Genomic DNA, 19,880 nt, shown 5'->3' with positions numbered 1-19,880 from the left:
ATCCTGATTGGGGAAGACCACCCCACCTAATCACACCAACCGAACAAGTGAGGTTGGGGCCTCCAGGTGGGCCAGCAGCCATCTGCACAAGACTGGGCTGGACCCTGCAGGAAAGCAATCTCCAGCCAAGACAATGTAAGTTGACTATAACAGAGCCCCAGAACACAGAGCTCAGGAGAAGGATGGAGAAACACTGGCAGGAGGCCACCAAGATACAATGCCCCAGAGACCCAGAGTGTGCCACCACTGGCAGTAAGGAGATCAACTGCTGCAGCAAAGATGTCATGAAAGGCAAGTCTCCACCAAAAAAAAACCCTGAACCTAATCGGGGTGTCAAGAGACCAAAGTTTCTCCCCCACAGTTCCCTGCAGTGGCCAGTGAAGTCAAACTGTGCATCTGTACCTGAAAGGGGCAAGTCAAAGGCCAGAAAGCCCACCTCCTTTTAATGTCCTGTCAGTAGAAACTCAACCTGCACCTGAAATAAGCCCTTACCTCTCCCAGAGAAAGTTCATCCTTGAAAATGTAATGATTAGTCGCCAGAATCAAGATCCTTGGTGGTCTAAAACTTGAGTTATTGGTAAAATAACAGCAGGTTGGTGGTCATTTTGAAAAACAATGGCTGCCATGGTAACAGGACAAATCTAAATAGTACCACTGTATTTCTCATCTTTTAAAATGTATGATTACCCAGCTAGCAAGTTATGGCGCGCCGCCTGCGGGAGGCGGTCGCCGCGCGCCGCCGATCGTGTCCTCCGCCGGGCGCGTCGCACGATGTGGCCGCGTCGTTCTTGATCAGCGTGTGCCGTGCGCGCCGACGCGCGTGTAGCCGGCGCCCCGCTTCTCTGCCGCGACTCGAACGTCAGCTACGACGGCAGCAGCAGGACAGCGTGGAGCTGTCTTATGACACCCCCCCCCCCCCCCCCCATATGACCCCGCACCCCTCGATCCTCCCCCATGCTCACCTCCCTCCCACATATTTATAGAAACATAATAAAGCAGCAAATGTATACTTAATTTTGTTTCTTTATTAGGAAAAAAAAAGGTTACAATGAAATCATTTAGGCACATAGAAAAAATATGTAAACAACCAAGTTTAGAATACAAGTGGTTGATTTTTATGTCATTTTGCTGAGAATGCACTTTAAGACCACTCTGAGAACCACTGGCTTCTAAAATCTATAAAACACCAACTTTCCTGAAACCACCAGAACATGTTGGATAAGATTGTGTCCACATTTCCACAGTTTTCTGAAAAACCTATGTTTCTATATTAGTGGTTCTCAAATTATGTTATGTCAAGGACCCCAGAAATATTATGAAATTGGCCGCAGACACCTACAGTATCTGAAAATATGTTGTTCCAGGGACTACCCAGAAGCAAAGATGAGTTTAAAAACTTAATGTAACTTAATGTAACTTAATGTAAGTCGCTCTGGATTAAGAGCGTCTGCTAAATGCCTAAATTGTAAATTGTAAATTGTAAAAACGTTTGCTCTGAAACAATATATATTCAAAGATTTGCACATTTTCAGGATAAAACTAAATAGCAGACCTACAAGCTCGTAGCGCGGTCCCTGGAACAACATATTTTCAGATTGGAGTAAATCGTTTGAACACCAATGATACAGAAACATCTAGGCTTTTCAGAAAACAGTCATACCATTCAAACACTTTAACCATAATTTTAAAAGCTGTTAGATTGTTGGCAGATTTACAAGCTCACAAGCTTGTAGATTTGCTAATACTAAAATGTGGCCCAAACACAGTGAACGTTTTAACTAAAATCTGCGAGGATTTAGAAGACATTTTGTGGAATCAGTTCAAGTTTAATTTCTATAAAACACCAAGTCTATTCTGTGTGGAGTTAGTTATGTAGGCCCAGTAATGTTGCAATAACAGTTACACAGCAATAAACAGAACACACAATCGAGATTCACCTTTTGAGCAAGAAATCGTGCAGCATACATTCAAGAGTCCATTTGGAAACCCCTATAGCGGTGGGTTTGAACCCTTTTCATGCCAAAGTTATTCACCATTTGAGCCACGGACCACCATTTGATGAGCTGCCTGCCGTGCCTGTCCGTTTCCTTCCTTTATGAAGCCTGACTGGTGGTGGCCGCCAGCAGAAGTTCCAAAATGCACCCTGTCCAACGTCTCCGGCTCTCAGACCCCAGGTCCCTGTCACTGAAGTCCAAGATCCCCTGGTTTTAGCCACTTTAACCATTATTTAAAAAGCTGTAAGCTGTTGAAAACGAGTTTGTAGATTTGCTAATTTTGAAACATCGTGAAAATGTGGCACAAATCTGTAAATATATATTATTTTGCAGCAAATGTTTTAACTAAAATCTGTGAGGATTTAGAAGACATCAGTTCTCAAGTGTAAGTGCTTAAGTCTTTAAAACACCAATTCTCTTCTGAGTGGAGTCAGGAGTTTCTGAGCGTAGCAATGTATGTATGTCCCCATGTCTGTATGTCCGAGCACGGAAAGCTGGGTGCGTTCCTTGAGGTCTGGATGTTGCGTATAGTAGAGGGTCAGGGAAACCCGACTGGTGGTAGCCTTTCCAGCAGAGGTTGCATTTGAAGTCGATAGGTCTTCCTCCAGCGAAAGTTCGTCTGAAATCACAGAATTAATTAAATAAATTATTGTGGGATAACGCCTTACCACTGCCTTAACCCATTTAGACCTGAGGACGCATCTGTGTCGCCTCATAGGTTTTAAACATTATTTTAAAAGCTGTTATCTGTTGAAAAATAGCAGATCTACAAGCTCATAGTGTGGCACAGAGTGCCACAGTACTCATCATAATACACCTCAGTCATTTAAAATGTTATGATGGTAACAATGGTACACAGTTACACATTGTTGGGTGCCAATTTTCTGTCCTTGGTAAAATGAACAATTACCTTAAATTAAAGAACGATGTCTCAGCTCTGTACAGCATGTCACCTTGTCTGTAAAATGAAATCAAATTCAAGTCAAATTTCTTTCAAATGTAACAGCAAACTTGAGGCAAGAGAGCTTGTAGCATGCAACCTTAATTCAGTGGTAGAAATGTTCTTACCGTTTGTACGCCCAACAGATCCAAGTCCTGTGTCTGAAATCACAGTAACAACAAAATGGTAAACATTGTATGTACATAAAAATCAATTTGATGAAAACAGAAGATCTACAAGCACACAATGTGCTGCGAGCTTGTAGACCAGCTATATTCAGCATGCAACCAAGTGTAAAAATCAGGCTTAGAATAAAACAACAAAATGACTAAAATGACAAAAATTAAATCAAAATGTGTTGTAATTAGACAAATCTTTATTTGCAATTGTGGCCTAGCAAAGTTCCTTTAGAGGAGACAACAGAGAGAAGAGTAAAAGAAATACCTGCATGGCAATGCTCATTTTGGTCACTGCATCTGCACCTATAATAGAATAACAAAAAAAGTCTGTTTTAAACATTAGCCTACTATGTGATATTTTTTACATTTGCAAGACAGACATTTGACGAAGATTTAGCCTTGCAGACCCCACATACACACAGACCCCATGCTGTATTGATGTGGTACCATAGGAGAAGTTCTAAAACAAAGAATGACAAAAAATGTGATTTACAGCTAAATGCTGTTTATGTAGTCTACACAAGCAACGTATCAAATCTTATCTAATTCGAATAATTGTGTTTAAGGACTTATCAACACAATAAGAAGTTACCTGTTAAAATAGCATGAGTTATACGTTTGCTAATGCTAACCTTATCCCCTCGTCCAAACAATAGATTGCCCAGGTAGCTAGGCTAGCTAGCTAGAGGGAAACATACACAGATAAAGATCGAAACGATTCTAACACGGGCAATTACACTACACACGGTAGATATCGGATATAAAAATACACTGACCTTTCAACTGAATTTCTCCGGAGAAAAACTGTGTAAGAACTAATATAAGCATTTGTTGGAGAGTCTTGTCTTCTGCGACTGCCTCCACCCCCGTACGTCGATTCAACAAAAACAACAACACTGCAATGCATGCCGGGTAAAGCCTCGGCTCCAGGCTAGGTAGGCTAGCCTGAACTAAAGTTATAAGTATTAGTCTGCAGGTACATATTATTATTATTATTATTAATAACAACAACAACAATAATAATAATAATAAATATAACCGCAAGAAGAAGAAGTAGAAGAAGAATCCACTTAATTATATTCAATAGTTAAAAAATTATGTATTTTATACATATAATGCACATCCTTGTCTGAGAGAGAGAGAGAGACGGGCGGGGGAGGCAAGCCTTACGTCAGCGTGAGGAGGGACTGTAAATCGCTGTAAATTCACGATCGCATTAAAAAGTAACTGATCGCGACCGTTTGACGCGCGGACAGCGGGGGGAAGTCCAAGCCAGCCCGGGCGTGCTACGCTGTGAAGGCGACAGCGGGAGGCGGTAGCTAGCGGGGAAATGTTAGCTGGGTAGTCGCCAAAATCAAGATCCTAGGTGGTCTAAAACTTGAGTTATTGTAAAATAACAGCAGGTGGCGGCCATTTTGAAAAAAAATGGCTGCTATGGTCACAGGACAAATCTGAATATTACCAATGTACCCCACATCCTTGAAAATGTATAATTAGTCACCAGAATCAAGATCCTAGGTGGTGTAGAACTTGAGTTATTGTAAAATAACAGCAGGTGGCGGCCATTTTGAAAAATGGCTGCCATGGTCACAGGGAAAGTCTAAATTGTACCACTGTATCCCTCATCCTTGAAAATGAGGTCTTAGTCACCAGAATCAAGATCCTAGGTGGTGTAGAACTTGAGTTATTGTAAAATAACATCAGGTGGCGGCTCTTTTGTAATATGGCTGCCATGGTCACCACGAGACAAATCTGTGATGGCCCCATAGCCAAAAATGTTCCTTAAGGCATGCTCTAACTGTGTGCCAAATTAGAATACTGCCCATTATTCAAAAACAATAATTTTATTGTTTTAGGAACACTTTTGTCAACTCCGTCAGATACACGTCAACTCCGTCAGACACAAAATCTGACGGAGTTGACGTCTGACGGAGTTGACAAAATGGCATTTGTTTTCATCTTAACCCTCTTTAGTACAATGTAGCCATTTTGTTTTTGCTTAATTTTGTTAGCTAAACCTAACCCCTAAACTAAAATAATAAACATTATTTTGGAATTCTTAACAAAGATCATAAAAATGTGCAGACGGAGTTGACATGTAAAAGCTGTGACCACATTGTTATCAACATTGTTTAAAATATCAAACAATTGAATGCTTGTCAGACCAGGTACTCCACTGTTGCAACAAATATAAATGGGACTTGGAAAAGGAGTCTTCAGGCTAAATCTGTCGACAATATTTTCTGATTAATTTAAGACTTTTAAAAAAACCTGACGGAGTTGACGGAGACGTGGGACGAACATTTGATATGAGATATTTAATAGAAAATATAAATTAAAATTAACTGTGTATATTATTTGCTATGTTGTTGACAATCTACTTTAATTTAGTATGTATATTTATGTGATTGTGACAGTATTAGACACTTTTTTGACAGTTTGAAATTGTGGCCACTTGCTGGGGACAGGCTAAATACAGGCCTTTTTGGGTACAGGGCCTGCTTTTAACTAATTCAGATGGAATATGAAAACAATTATAATGAAATTAAGGGCATAATAATACACAACTGTATTACACTTAACTTTGCAAGTGCTTTTATTTTTATGAATTAATTTATTTTTTACATAAAATAAGGCTCTTATGTGTGGGACATGTTTTTTCCACTTTTGTCCCTCATCTCAAGAATGAGTGACATATATACTAGAATTTCGCGGCCGCTCATCCCAGAGTGACTTTGCCGCGCACTATGGAAAGAAGGAAATTGCGGGAGTTGACTCCACATGTAGTAACGGATGGGTTATTAGTTATTATTATAGCACAATGACATTAGCACCCCTGGCTAGTTACAGTAGCTGACCACTTAAGCACCCTGACCACATACAGCACAATGACATTACCACCCCTGGCTAGTTACAGTAGCTGCCCACTTAAGCACCCTGACCACTGCAACAATGACATTAGCACCCCTCCCCACCCCAATGATGGCCTATAGGTGAGGAATGTTGTTTTTCCAGTTCTAGATGGGAGATCATTAAGATGCATCCTTACTTCCTTCCTTTCAAGCAATGGAATTTAATTGAATGCCTGGAAATGTACCATTGTTTTGTCTGTAACCATATATACCCCCTTTGCCCCCTGTGGCGCCGGGCCTGCAAATCCAAAAGTAGTGTGAATATTTCCACAGCCTAATTACTAAAGGATAAACTATCAGTCTTCTCCGAAATCTGTCAATCTTTGTCAACTCAGCACGTGTTGACAACGCATTGTAAAAGTAGTGTGAATATTTCCACAGCCTAATTACTAAAGGATTGTGACTGTGGGACAGACATACAGTCTGACATACAATAGGCTACACGTGTGCACAGTTAATAAACAATGACCTATATGTCCAGAGTTCTTAAATTAACATAGTTGGATTTTAACAGAAAGACAATGCCATAAATCAGTCAAAGTAAGTGACAGACTCAACAGTAGCACACAGCATGCAAGGCAGCGATGCATGCATGCGAACATGTTTCTCCAGCTGAGATTTAGTGTCTCCATCTCTCTCTGGAAGAGGTTGCACATGACCTATACGGCCACACTGAGGCGCTCCAACACAAACACATGAAGCTTCAGCTGACACAAAACAACACCATGCTGTTTGTCCAAAACACACAATAACTCCTCTCCCACCGATGTCATGTGTTATCTTTAGCCATATAGACTCCATTTGACCCAAATCAACACCAATGCTAGCCTGTTTGTCCAAAACACACTATCTGCTCTCCACGTTTCTACTTCGCCACAACCTAATGTTAGTAACAAATCTATTGTTGTAGATTGTGAGAAAGGGATGTCAGAAAGCCAAGCGTTGTCAGTTTACTCACAGCACAGCACCATCACTCCTGTCAGCTATAGGGTTGAGCTGCACTGCAGGGTCGAGCTGCTTAACGACGACACTGTCAGGCGTACTGTAGTAAATATAGGACTAATATGTGCATGGAATGGATAGTGCGTGTCAACTTTAGACTTGTTATAATAGATATATTCATTCCGTCGGTAAATCCCTGTAGGCTACCCACATATTGGTTATGCATTTCACTTGAATAATGTTGTGTTTGCACGTGCGCGTGCGGAGAAAGACTGATTGATTGATTTAATGAAACTGAAGATTATAACGTCCTGTCTCGCCGCCGTATAGCCTGCATGGCTATTCCTGTGTGTGTGTGGCGTGGCGAGAGAGAGATCGTGGTTTCCAGGCGTGCGTGTGTGTGTGCACGTCAGGCGTGCGTGTGCGTGCAGGCGTGTGTATGTGTACTCGGCAGTTGGCTGTCAGGCGAAAATAGCCAAAGCGATCCGTGTAATCGTAATATTTAGGCACGAACCAAGTACTGACAAAGAACAATGTTGATGTAACTAAGGGATTCGCTGAGTCAGTGATATTTTAAATACAGAGATTTAGAAGGAATAAGCGAAATCGTGAGGCTACAATTCCTCTCCTTCCGTTTCTCTTCTCCTGCGGGAGATGAGATTCTGAGACTGTGAAAGCTAGTGTGGGCCTATTAGAAGACAGGGCAGTGTTGCCAGGTTTGCGAATTGTAAGCGAGTTGTAGTGTGTGTAAGTAGCGTGGTTTAAAGGCCTTGTTTCTGTTGGGGCAACAGCATAGGCAACAGTGGTTAGTGTTCTGTGTAGGGAAGCCTCGGGGGTGTGGGTGATTGGGGCGATAATGTTTGTAGTAAACAAATGCATTGCCGGCGTGAGTGTGGAAGGGAGGCATCTTTGGTGCCAATGCAACAACCATTGTTTGGCGGGTGGTGTTCAGTGTTGTCGAGGGACGCGAAAGGAGGAGATAGCGTTGGAACACTGCGAAGGGTAAGTGTGTGACGTCACTGCCCGTGTGAGTGTGTGTGAGTGTAGTGTGTAAGATGGTGTTGTGGGTGTTGCAGTAGCGACGTAGCTGTTCGTGGCTTTGGGTTTCTTGCCATGTGTTGGGTACAACTTCTCCAATATATAATAGATATATATGTCTCACACGACCCACAGTGAAGCATAGACATATAAAGGTAGACACCTCTTCCGGCTCTGGGGCGTCTGTATCTCAACGGAAGGCAACATGGAGGCAACGGGACACGATATGGGCCATAGCTTTCCTGAGATTCCTTGATCAGAGGCGCGACTCCCTCTTTCCCAGCAGCACTTGCCTTCAGGATTCCGCTTGACTTCCCGTTGGAGACCGGTCGCTCAAACGAACTGCAGCGACCAATGAGGAATCTATATATCTTTAATATACTGTATGCAGTCAAGCCTGATTTAAACGTCACTGTACCTAAAAATAGCTGATCTGCAAGCTCACAACGCGTCATGTCAGCAACACGTGAGCTTGTAGATCAGCTATTTGCGGAAATATGCAGGATGTGAGACGTTCCGAAACTTTTGCCTTTACAATAAAAGCTGATCTGATTTCAGTTCATTTTCACATGGCAAATATGAAGACAGAAGCAGGAAGTGGATTACCGGTAGGCCTACTGAGTCGGTGGAATTTCACATTGCAAAAGGGTGCAGGAGGAGTGGGCACCTAAACGTTGTGGGTACCTCAGTGTTAAATTGGCTATTTTTTCCAAAATGTAAAAGAATAAGGAATTCATTTGGTTTATGGTAATGGACATATTGTAAAAGTTGTCACTTTATTAAAGTGTTTTTTAAGGTTTGGACTTTATTCCCAGGAGGCAATCATTTTGAAAATACCTCGCAGCAATGTATTGGGGGAAAAAATTAACTAAAAATAACTAAAGTTCATTTTTGGAAACATGAACTTTAGTTAAAATTTTAGTGTGTGAACTGTGAACTGAACTATAGAAAGTGAACTTTCCCAACACTGGGGTTGACATACAGTATATTAATATGGACACTATAAACAATTTAAGATAGGTATGGCTTTTTGTAATTATGAAATCTTGTCTGGTTCATGCCTGCAGTCTATGTATTTGTTTTATGACTGGCTGGCGATAAAGGTTTGGCCTTGGCCCCAATAAATGTCATCCCATTATAAAACGGCTCAAATAATGTTATTGTAATCCCTTGTAGCCTACTCATCACATTTCATTTCAGCATTACATGTCAGCATGAAATGATTAATTAACAGACAGGTTAACTTACATTTATAATTGACCTGGGCAGCCTCACTTGCATGAGTTTGCTCGTCTGAGAAAAAGGCCAACTCAAATTAGGCTCTTACCGACCAAAACTAATCCAGAGAAGGCTACACCATTCAAACCAAATAGCCTACTCGTCGGACTCGTCGTGACATGTCCAACAACGCATGTTTAGTTTAAGCACAACATTTAAAAACGTAACATCTCAGTCACATTTATTGTACTACAACCACCATGTTGGAGCAAGGAGGGGCATTTGAAAATGTGTTCGGGTGGATGACAACATACTGGTCGCTGTTGGGGAGGAATGCACCGGTGTGACTCTCCGACAACGTCGGTGGATATTTTTTATTTGGCTCTGTCATGATACATTTGATAGCTTAAACAACTAACTAAATACTATCTCAAAGATATTAACACAACACTACTTTTAAAAGAGTTTAAAACTTACAGTTTTCATCCGACATCATGCTGTTGCCGCTCTCTGCGGGCTAGCTGCGGTGAAGAGGAAGAAGAGTGTTTGCCAGCCGTGCAGCGTACATCGCTGCTATCCTTTGGAGGCGGCCTCAGGCGGGGGAAACTAGTGCGTATCGCTAGTGAAGTGTTTGAACGAGTCTTTTGCGGTCTTTGAAATGGGAAGCACTGCGGCGGGCCGCTGTGACGTCATATGAACAAGTGCGTCATATGAACAAGTGCGTCATATGAACAACAGGTCTGTAACTCTGAGAGTGTACAAAAGGAACCAAATGGACCCTTACAGGTCAAATTAAACATTTGAGAACCACTAGACTACTAACTAGTGGACTCCTAATGTGCCATAGTGTCATAGTTAATAATTGAGACTTGAGTAAGTGGGTGTTATGATCAAAATAAGAACATTATAAATATAATGGTGTGTAAACAAAATCAAAAATTTGCCACGGACATGACAAAGTCTTTTCCACGGACACATTTTGTCTGTGTGCGGACATGTTGGTGACCACTGGAATGGACTCTTATAGGTCCTTGAAACTAAGACGTGTGATAACCACTGTCATATTACATGCAGTAGCCTAGGACAGATTGTATTGCTGTGAGCAAGTTATGTGTTAATCCATTATCAGAGCTGGGGTCATTAATAGCTCATGTCAATGAGCTTAGCCTGCTTTATATATGCTCCGTGGAGAATACATAGCAGTGATCGTGATACCTCTCCCATGATAAGTGAGCATTTGAGATAATTCTCAAATGCTCACTTCAAGTTTCTAAACTTTCTATATACTGTACACCGTTTACTCTATACATGTGATATTTAATTTAATTAAATTGTACACACAGACAAAAGGGAGCAATAAGCCAACTCCAACTCTGGTCATCTAAGGTGAACGGTAGGTAGGCCTACCGGGTTAAAATGATTACAGATTACAAAATGTGCATAGCATAAACTGCATTGAATAACTGTATGATGAAGATAGCTGACCGCCACTCGAAAGTTCAATTTCATTTTCATACAGAGCTGTGGAATTCCAGCGGCTTGAAGTCAAGTCTTGATGATTTCAGTGCGGTAGTAACGTACAGTACAGTACTGTGAGATATACAGCAAACCTGTCTGGAAGAAAAGTATGGGAAAACCAGGCAAAACTAATTTAAAATATTTTATTGTTAAAACAAAAAGCCAAACAATAGACAAAATGAACTTGTCAGGGGAAAACAGCTGCTCCACGGGTCATCACAGGCACCAGCTCTATACACAAAAGAACAGGGGAGGTTCCCTGATGTGCTATTTTTAAAACGATGCTCTTCCATGTCAATCCCTAGTTGGTCTGTAACATCTATTTGTGTGTGGATTCATGTGCATGTACTGTATGCATGTACTGTATGCTTATAAATGTGTGTGTGTGTGTGTGTGTGTGTGTGTGTGTGTGTGTGTGCGCGCACGCGCGTGTGCGTGTGTGTGTGTGTGCGCATGTGTACGTGTGTGCGTGCGTGCGTGAGTAATGTGTATGTGCGCGCGCATGCCTGTGTAGAGGGAGCTAGGGCCATAAAATGGCAGCTGTCCTGAGGGTAATCTTGGACAATGGTCAAAGAAAGAATGCAACCCTTATAAGGGCTGTGAAATGTTAGACAACTGGCACTTGTTTCTAACGTACATGCTAAGACTATGACTAATAAACATCTATGACATTATAACTTCAACCACTGAGAAAGACTTTTATATTATAGGACTTGACCAAAAAAAGGCTTTACATCTCCCGTGACTATATCAGTCGATGGTGATGAAAAAGTATAGCATCCAAAATAGTTTGATAAGTAGTTTGTTAAATTGTTGTAGGCAAGATCTACTGTTCAAATCAATGTCAACGGAGTCCTTACAGATCCTTTTGAAATAGAGAAGAGGGTTAAGCAGGGCTGTCCGGCTAGTGCAGCCTTGTATATCCTAGCTATTAATCCACTTTTAAAGATAATAAATAGAGATGTAAATATACAGGGAACAACCACTAGCACAGGCCAGACCGTAGTGGCCTTGGTTTATGCAGACGATATATCCATGATTATAATAATAAACCAATATGAAACCTTTTGAACTGTATGAAGAGGTAGCTGCAGCTAAATTGAACCAATACAAAACAGAAGAATCAAGAAGTTTGGAATGGGAGTAGAGGAAAGTAAATGTTATAGTCAAAGATGAAATAAACATTTTGCAAAATGAAATACATATATATTCTAAATGCCTCGTACAGGTACAAAGTGGAAATACAGACATTATTTAATATCAACGCTCATTTTTCTAGCTACCCCCAAGAAAATATGTAACAAAAATGAATAAGATGTGGGTAAACTTCATATGGGGAACTAATTATGAAATCACAGAGAAACCTCCTGAGGCCTGCAGATTGCAGGAATGAATGATCACACCAAGACATAACCTTGGCTTATTTCTGTGCTGTATGCAGGTGATAATTGTCAGTCACCACTAAATATGGAGGAGACAATGCTTCCTGTAGCCTTGATCTGTATCCAGAAACACTATAAACACAAATAAAGATGTTTAGCTCTGTGCTAAGCCCCTTTTGATTGATTTAGTTATTTATTGACCCAATTGATATTAGGGCTGCAACTAACGATTAATTTCATAAATCGGTTCATCGGCCGATTATTTAAACGATGAATCGATTAATCGGATTATGGCACCTTTTTGCAATTACTTAAAAAAATTAGCTTCAAGTTATTTTAGGCATGTTGTAACTAATAATAAAGATAATAAAAATGAATACTCCTTCAAAATTAATATGTTACCCCCTTTTTTATCCAATTTGATTTCATTGCCATTCCTACTTGTAATGATACTGTAATCTGTAATGTTGACCGTGTATAGATGACTGTCTTTCTTTCCATTTCTATCTCTGGGACCCCAATTTTTATATTTTAATTTCTATTGTAAAATCAATGTTGAGTCCATTTGGTTCCATTTTTGTACTCTGTTACAGACCCTTTACCCCCTAAGCACCCCCTGCCCACAAACCTAACTGTGAAGAAAAATATTCATGGATAAATAAAATATATGAAAGACAGAATTGACTTACTTTTATATAAATCATTACTATAAAATCATACTTTTTATTTTTGCAATGCTGACTTTTAGTGCCGCTCCGTTCTACCGTTAAGACATGCTCCTGCCCAGCGCACAGTACAGTCAAACAGCCCCCTCCCTCCTGAGCCTTGGGAGCGGAGGGGGGAGTCCTCTCAGCCCGCAATGCTCACAGTCACATACGGCACACGCCGCACACTCAGTACAAGTCTGTCACTGTGACTTCTGTCCCCACGCTGTGTTCTTAACTTCTTTAACAGGTCGCTCGTATTTCTTTATGTAAGATAAAGAATCCGATGAACACGGAGAGCCAAAGAGGACTTGTTGCTGTTCCTCATGTTAGCGATAGCTGCTATATCAACAGTAAACACAACCTTGCTAGGCTAGCAAGCTAACGTTGCAACAGGATCGTTGCAGTGTGTGTGTGTGTGTGTGTGTGGGGGGGGAGACTGAAGTTGTGAGAGAGAGGGGTAGAATAGATGCGGAGCGCTCTGGTCACGTTCAAGACAATCTTGTGTTGTGTTTATACGACCCGTTGCATATTGTTCGTTCAGCCTAGTGCCGTTACTGAACGGTAAAAAGAAAGCAGCGTTATGTTACATTTTAATGTTGGAAAACACCCGCGATAATAATCGCTAAGATAATTCGTTGGCAACGAATTCAATTATCGATTTTTATCGATTTAATCGATTCGTTGTTGCAGCCTTAATTGATATGCAAGCTGTGACAATCTTGGACTGTATCAGCTGTGTGAGAGGGGCTGAGTGTGCAATAAATATAGTCTGTTATTTAATCATTTCATTCTGACATGTAATGCTGAAATGAAATGTGATGAGTAGGCTACAAGGGATTACAATAACATTGTTTGAGCTGTTTTATTATGGGATGACATTTATTGGGGCCAGGGCCAAACCTTTATCGCCAGCCAGTCATGTCAACCATGCCTTTGCCCAACCATTGCCCACAAATACAAAGACTGCAGGCATGAGCCAGACAAGATTTAATAATTACAAAAAGCCATACCTATCTTAAATTGTTTATAGGGTCCATATTAATATACTGTATGTCAACCCCAGTGTTGGGAAAGTTCACTTTCTATAGTTCAGTTAACAGTTCACAAATGTAAAAACGAACTAGTTCAGTGCATAGTTCATCATTACAAATTTTTACATCATTACAACGATTTTATTTTTAGTAAAAAAAAATCCCACAATGCATTGCTGCGAGGTATTTTAAAAATGATTGCCTCCTGGGAATAAAGTCCAAACCTTAAAAAACACTTTAATAAAGTGACAACTTTTACAATATGTCCATTACCAGTGTTGGGTGTAACGGCGCTATTAATAACGGCGTTATGTAAGGGACTACTTTTATTGGTAACGGAATAAAGTAACTTGTTAGTTTTGCAATTTAGTAGTTAGTTCCTTAGTTACATTTCCAACAAAGTAATCCCGTTACTATAATGTGTCCCTGTTCATTCTGTTGGCAAGATTTAAAAATAATAAAGCCCCAACTGTCTGCAGAGTTTATTTCTCCTGCCTTCTGTGTGATTTATCCTTCCAAGCCCACTATACCATGTACTATACATCCTGCGTCTACTACATCCTGTAGTTCACTTAAGAAATAAAAGTATTGTTACAAGTAGCTTTTATTTTGAAGAGGACGTTGTTTCGGTTGTAGCCAGCTACCATGACAGTGGTAGTGGTGCCGGGTGGTATAGTGGAATAATAAAAACAACATGCTTTTAGCCAAAGTTCATAAAAACCGCATGCGTCTATGACTTAAACAATGTAGGCTAAACACTTTGGAATTGCGTTAAACATGGTATATCCTCCGTGGCGGCGTCATTAGGTGAGTACTGAGTACTAGTAAATTAATTGTTAAGTTTCATAGTATCATTCATCATCAACAGGCTGTTGTTGATGATGCCCCCCAAAATGAACAGGTTACACATGCAGGATTCTCATTATGTTACTGTCACTGCCTGCAAGGATGGCCGCCATGCCATTTCTTATAAACTATCTAATTCATACATGGGTCGTCTTGGGTCCACGTGGAGTTGTTATTGTTGTTCATGGGCCACGGTGCGCGGCGTGGAGAGGGCATCAGAGCGCAGCGCAACAGCCTAGTATGGTATTGTCTGTACTCTCTGCACTAGCTCTTTCTGTCCAGTCCTACGTGTATAGGCTGGCGATTGACGAACTTTTACAATATGACCATTACCATAAACCAAATTAATTCCTTATTCTTTTACATTTTGGAAAAAATTGCCAATTTAACACTGAGGTACCCACAACGTTTAGGTGCCCACTCCTCCTGCGCCCTTTTGCAATGTGAAATTCCATCGACTCAGTAGGCCTAATCCACTTTGCTTCTGTCTTTATATTTGCCATGTGAAAATTAACTTGTGAAATCTGATTTTATCAGATCAGCTTTTATTGTAAAGGCAAAAGTTTCGGAACGTCTCACGTCCTGCATATTTCCGCGTGCTGAAAATAGCTGATCTACAAGCTCACGTGTTGCTGACGTGACGCATTGTGAGCTTGCAGATCAGCTATTTTCAACATGCAACACGTGGTACAGTGACGTTTAAATCAGGCTTGAATGCATACAGTATATTAAAAATATATAGATTCCTCATTGGTCGCTGCAGTTCGTTGGAGCGACCTGTCTCCAACGGGAAGAGGAAGTCAAGCGGAATCCTGAAGGCAAGTGCTGCTGGGAAAGAGGGAGTCCCGCCTCTGATCAAGGAACCTCGGGAAAGCTATGGCCAATATCGTGTCTCGTTGCCTCCATGTTGCCTCCATGTTGTCTTGTCTCCATCTTTAAGCAGGGAGACAAGGCAGACTGCGGTAACTACCATGGCATGTCTCTCCTGTCCACCATAGGGAAGGCCCTAGCTCGCGTACTGGCCAACAGACTCACTCCTCTGTCAGAAAACATCCTCCCTGAGTCTCAGAGTGGATTTCGCCTGACTGATTTTCACTATTCGCCAACTGCAAGAAAAATGCCGGGAACAAAATCTAGCACTATACATGGCCTTCATAGACCTCACCAAAGCCTTTGACTCAGTGAACCGCCAAGCCCTCTGGCTGATTCTGGCAAAGATTGGCTGCCCAGAAAAGTATGTCCGGGTACTGAGACTGCTGCATGATAACATGTCAGCCACAGTACTTAGCGGCAGTGGAGACGAAACGGAACCCTTTCGGGTCGACACAGGAGTCAAACGGGGATGTGTCATCGCTCCAACACTATTCTCCATCTTTATTGCTGCTATCTTCCATCTCACAAGCATGTATCTGCCCCAGGGAGTGGACATCATGTACAGGACTGACGGTCAACTCCTCAACATCAACCGTTTCAGGGCTAAAGGTCAAACCACCACCGTATCAATCATGGAGTTGCAGTATGCGGACGACAACGCCCTTGTAGCCCTCTCAGAAGAGGACCTACAGTCCATCTTATCCGCCTTTGCGAAAGCATACCAACAGCTTGGTCTGGCCATTATTATAAAAAAGACCCAAATCCTCCACCAACCACCACCAAACAGCAGTACACCAGTCCTACCCCCCAACATCTCCATCGACAACATCACACTGGAAAATGTGGACCACTTACCATACCTCGGCAGCCTCCTATCCTCAAATGCTGTCATCGATGATGAAATACAACATCGCCTCAGTTGTGCCAGTGGCTCCTTCTCAAGGTTAAGGAAGAGAGTCTTTGAGAACCGCGACCTCCAACCAAAGACCAAAATCTTGGTATATAAAGCTGTCGTTCTCCCCACCCTTCTGTATGGGTCAGAAGCCTGGACCACATACAGCAGGCACATACTGTAAAGGCACTTGAGACGTACCATCAGAGGTGTCTCCGGAAAATCCTCAGGATAACCTGGGAGGATCGGCGCACCAACACCAGCGTCCTGGAGGAGGCAAACATTCTCACCATCACTGCCACCATTGCCCAAAACCAGCTCAGATGGACTGGCCATGATTGATTGAATACTTTAACACAATTAACAGTACAGTACAGTCAGAGGTTAGGTTATATGCCTGACAATAGTGTATTCATGAAAGTTTCTTGTGTTTAGGCCATTTTAGTATCTGCTTGATTTGATAGGCAAGCTATGACAATCTTGGACTGTATATCAGCTGTGTGAGAGAGGCTGAGTGTGCAATAAATATAGTCTGTTGATTAATCATTTGCAATGACAGGCCTATAAAGCTGAAATGAAATGTGCATGAGCACAAGGGATTAAAATAACATTATGTGGGACACTTTTTTATTGGCTGACATTACCAAGAAGCAAGTTCACCTCATTCACGTCATACCAAGTAAGGGGTGAACGTTGGTAGTATAATTTGATGTGTCTTATTATTAGACTTTAAATAGTTTAATGGCTAAATTGATACTATAGTGCAGTGTCAAGTCATGAGGTGGGGTGGTGGGTGAGAGGCGGCATGGGGTGAAGGGGGCGTTATTGTCATTAAACTTAGAGTACCAAGGTAAAAGTATACTCATATTTTCCAAATATCGTTAAGCTTTTAAAAAAAAGAACAAAAAAGAGCCCCCAAAACAGAAGATCTACAAACTCACAACACAATGTAGATGAGCTTTTTACAAATAGCCAAAGTATTAAGTGATCAATGTAGGTTTTGAATAAAAAATATACAAGCTGCAACGTAACACTTAACTAAAGCTGTCAAATTCTGTAATTGTAGTAGAGTAGAAGTAACACAAATGGAATGAAATTAAAGTAAATGTGCCTCATTGTACTGTGCATTTTAAGCACTATTGCATAGTTTACTTGAGTAAATGTACTAGTTACTTTGCAAAAGTGATCAAAAGGTTAAATACAGCACTGGAAGTCATAATGGTCATATACATTCATACAATTCATACAATTCATACAATTCACTTGTAAGAGAGTTCAGTCTTTGACTCTTTTATACATATTTTAGCACAGAAGAGTTAAAATGTTATATTGGTTATCATTAAGATCTTGAGGTACTGTAGCCTATGGTGTGCACATCTCAGAATCCATGTGCTATGATGATTGAACCTGCTGCTTTCCCCCCTGCATACAGCACAACAGACAATGAGGTTATGCTCTAGCTGTAGCGACTAGTTTTATATAATAAATATTGGGGCGTGTTCCTTGTACAGTAACATATAAATGTGCCTTGTTTTCAAATAAAATACACTTTAAAATGTTTTTTTGCTCGTAACATTGTTGGCTTGATGCACTGTTCTGCTATTCTGCTATATATGCCTATCCTTGGCCAGGTATAGTGACTTATCACCTTCAAAATGGCGCACGCCCCGAATACCAAAGGTGCGAGGTTTGCATGCCCTATTATACATTGTTATTAGCATATGCATTGTAGGAATGAGCTTCATGGGATTAAGTGTTACCAGATTTTTTTAAACATCTACCGTAAAGTAAATTCATGAAAAATTTACTTCTTGAATGGTAATGAATCATGTGAACAATTTAACACACTGCAAGAAGAGAAGCCGAATCTGTGCTAATGACTATAAGGACCTTTACGAAGCCAATTGCCTGTTGCCTTCAACTGTGTGATACAATACATAGGGCCACAATGGAAACAATAATTTGTATTATCCTGTATACGTGCTGTCTACATTTCTGACTAATACAGTATTAAATCAATGAATCAATGAATATCGTGCTTTGTTTGAGATTCAGTGTAACAGGTAACAGGTTATAGCCGTGCATCAACTATACTGCTGATATTCCCGTGTCCCGGGAATTAGCATCCACTCCCGGACCATAATGCACCATAGGATGGTATATCGGTGCTCAGATCCGGTCTGAAGGAGCCCACTTTACTGGCTCTGTAATTTGCAAACATTAACACGTTCAGGCACACAGACCGGATCTGGAACCTGCAATGTTACTTTTACATCCTCTGGTTTTGCCCACAGCTGTGTCTAATTCAGTGGAACTCAGCCTGTCGGGACCCCCGGAGAGATCCCCACATGTTTTTTGGAGGGTCCCCAGGTGACAGTGCATTGACAATTAAGGACTTTTAAGACTTTAATACCTAAACAATAAATAAAACGGAAACTGTGTCAAAAGTAATCAACAAACTAAAAAAGTAACTGGTTAAACATTGGCCAAATTGTCAAATGATATGAAAGAGACAATAAACGTGAGGCGTTGTGAGCTTGTGTATCAGCTATTTTCACAATATGTATCTGTGGATCTGCTGAAGTGGTGATTGAATGTATGTTATGTAATAATAATCCAAATGCAAAGTACCTAGTAATAAAGTTGTCAAATTATTGTGTAGTAAAAGTACAATATTTGCCTCTGAGTATAAAGGGAAAATTGAAAATGGGGAATAAGACAAAAAAGACACCTGAACATTTTACGTTAGTATACAGTACTAAAGTATAAATGTACTGTACATTATAATGTTATAGAGTTGATCAGTGATTGTACTATTTATTTATTTAGACAGAGATGCTAATTTGCATTGCATTGTAAATGTCAATACCCTATTGTAGAAAGTGTTTGTTCCAAGTATCAATGACCTATTTTAGGAATAAAGTCTGTTACAAGTACAAGTTCGGTATTCAAAATTAGCTTGAATAAAAGTCCAAAAGTTTTGGCATCAAAATATACTTAAATTACCAAAAGTATTCATTATGCAGAAGGTCCCATTTAACAAGGTATGTGTATGTATGTACAATCCTTGTATTCAAATCCTTGGAAAATAGATCTACAAGTATTTCTACATTGTGTTATTGATACTTTTATTTAAGTAAAATATGTGAATCCCCTTCTGCAGGGAAATACTCAAGTAAAATGACAATTATACTCAAGTACACTATTTGATTGCATTTACTTATTTATTTTCCTCACTCAATATTAAAATAATGCTGTGATGCCAGCCAATTATGCTATTTTTATCTACCATAGCATGTACCGTAGATATGGCATGTACATAAACCACAAGGACTGGCTATCAAGTGTCATGGAATGATTTGGCTATTAAGGATGCTATTGCAATGTCAATATGAAGGAAAGGACATT

General features: G+C 40.6%; 1 long non-coding RNA gene across 1 annotated transcript; it reads right to left on the bottom strand.

Moving 5' to 3' along the window:
• Positions 1–1,564: 1,564 nt before the first annotated feature.
• On the bottom strand, positions 1,565–3,416 carry LOC308336118. Its single transcript, XR_013966117.1, has 4 exons — positions 3,379–3,416; positions 3,063–3,095; positions 2,905–2,952; positions 1,565–2,613 (listed from the first exon to the last, which is right to left on the bottom strand). It is a non-coding gene; the product is annotated as an uncharacterized lncRNA (long non-coding RNA).
• Positions 3,417–19,880: the final 16,464 nt, after the last annotated feature.

Source organism: Protomyctophum bolini (genome assembly GCF_963924005.1).
Source record: "Protomyctophum bolini genome assembly, chromosome: 21".
Classification (NCBI taxonomy): domain Eukaryota; kingdom Metazoa; phylum Chordata; class Actinopteri; order Myctophiformes; family Myctophidae; genus Protomyctophum; species Protomyctophum bolini.
The sequence above is the reverse complement of the archived record's forward strand: the minus strand, read 5'-3'. Positions and strand labels throughout refer to the sequence as shown.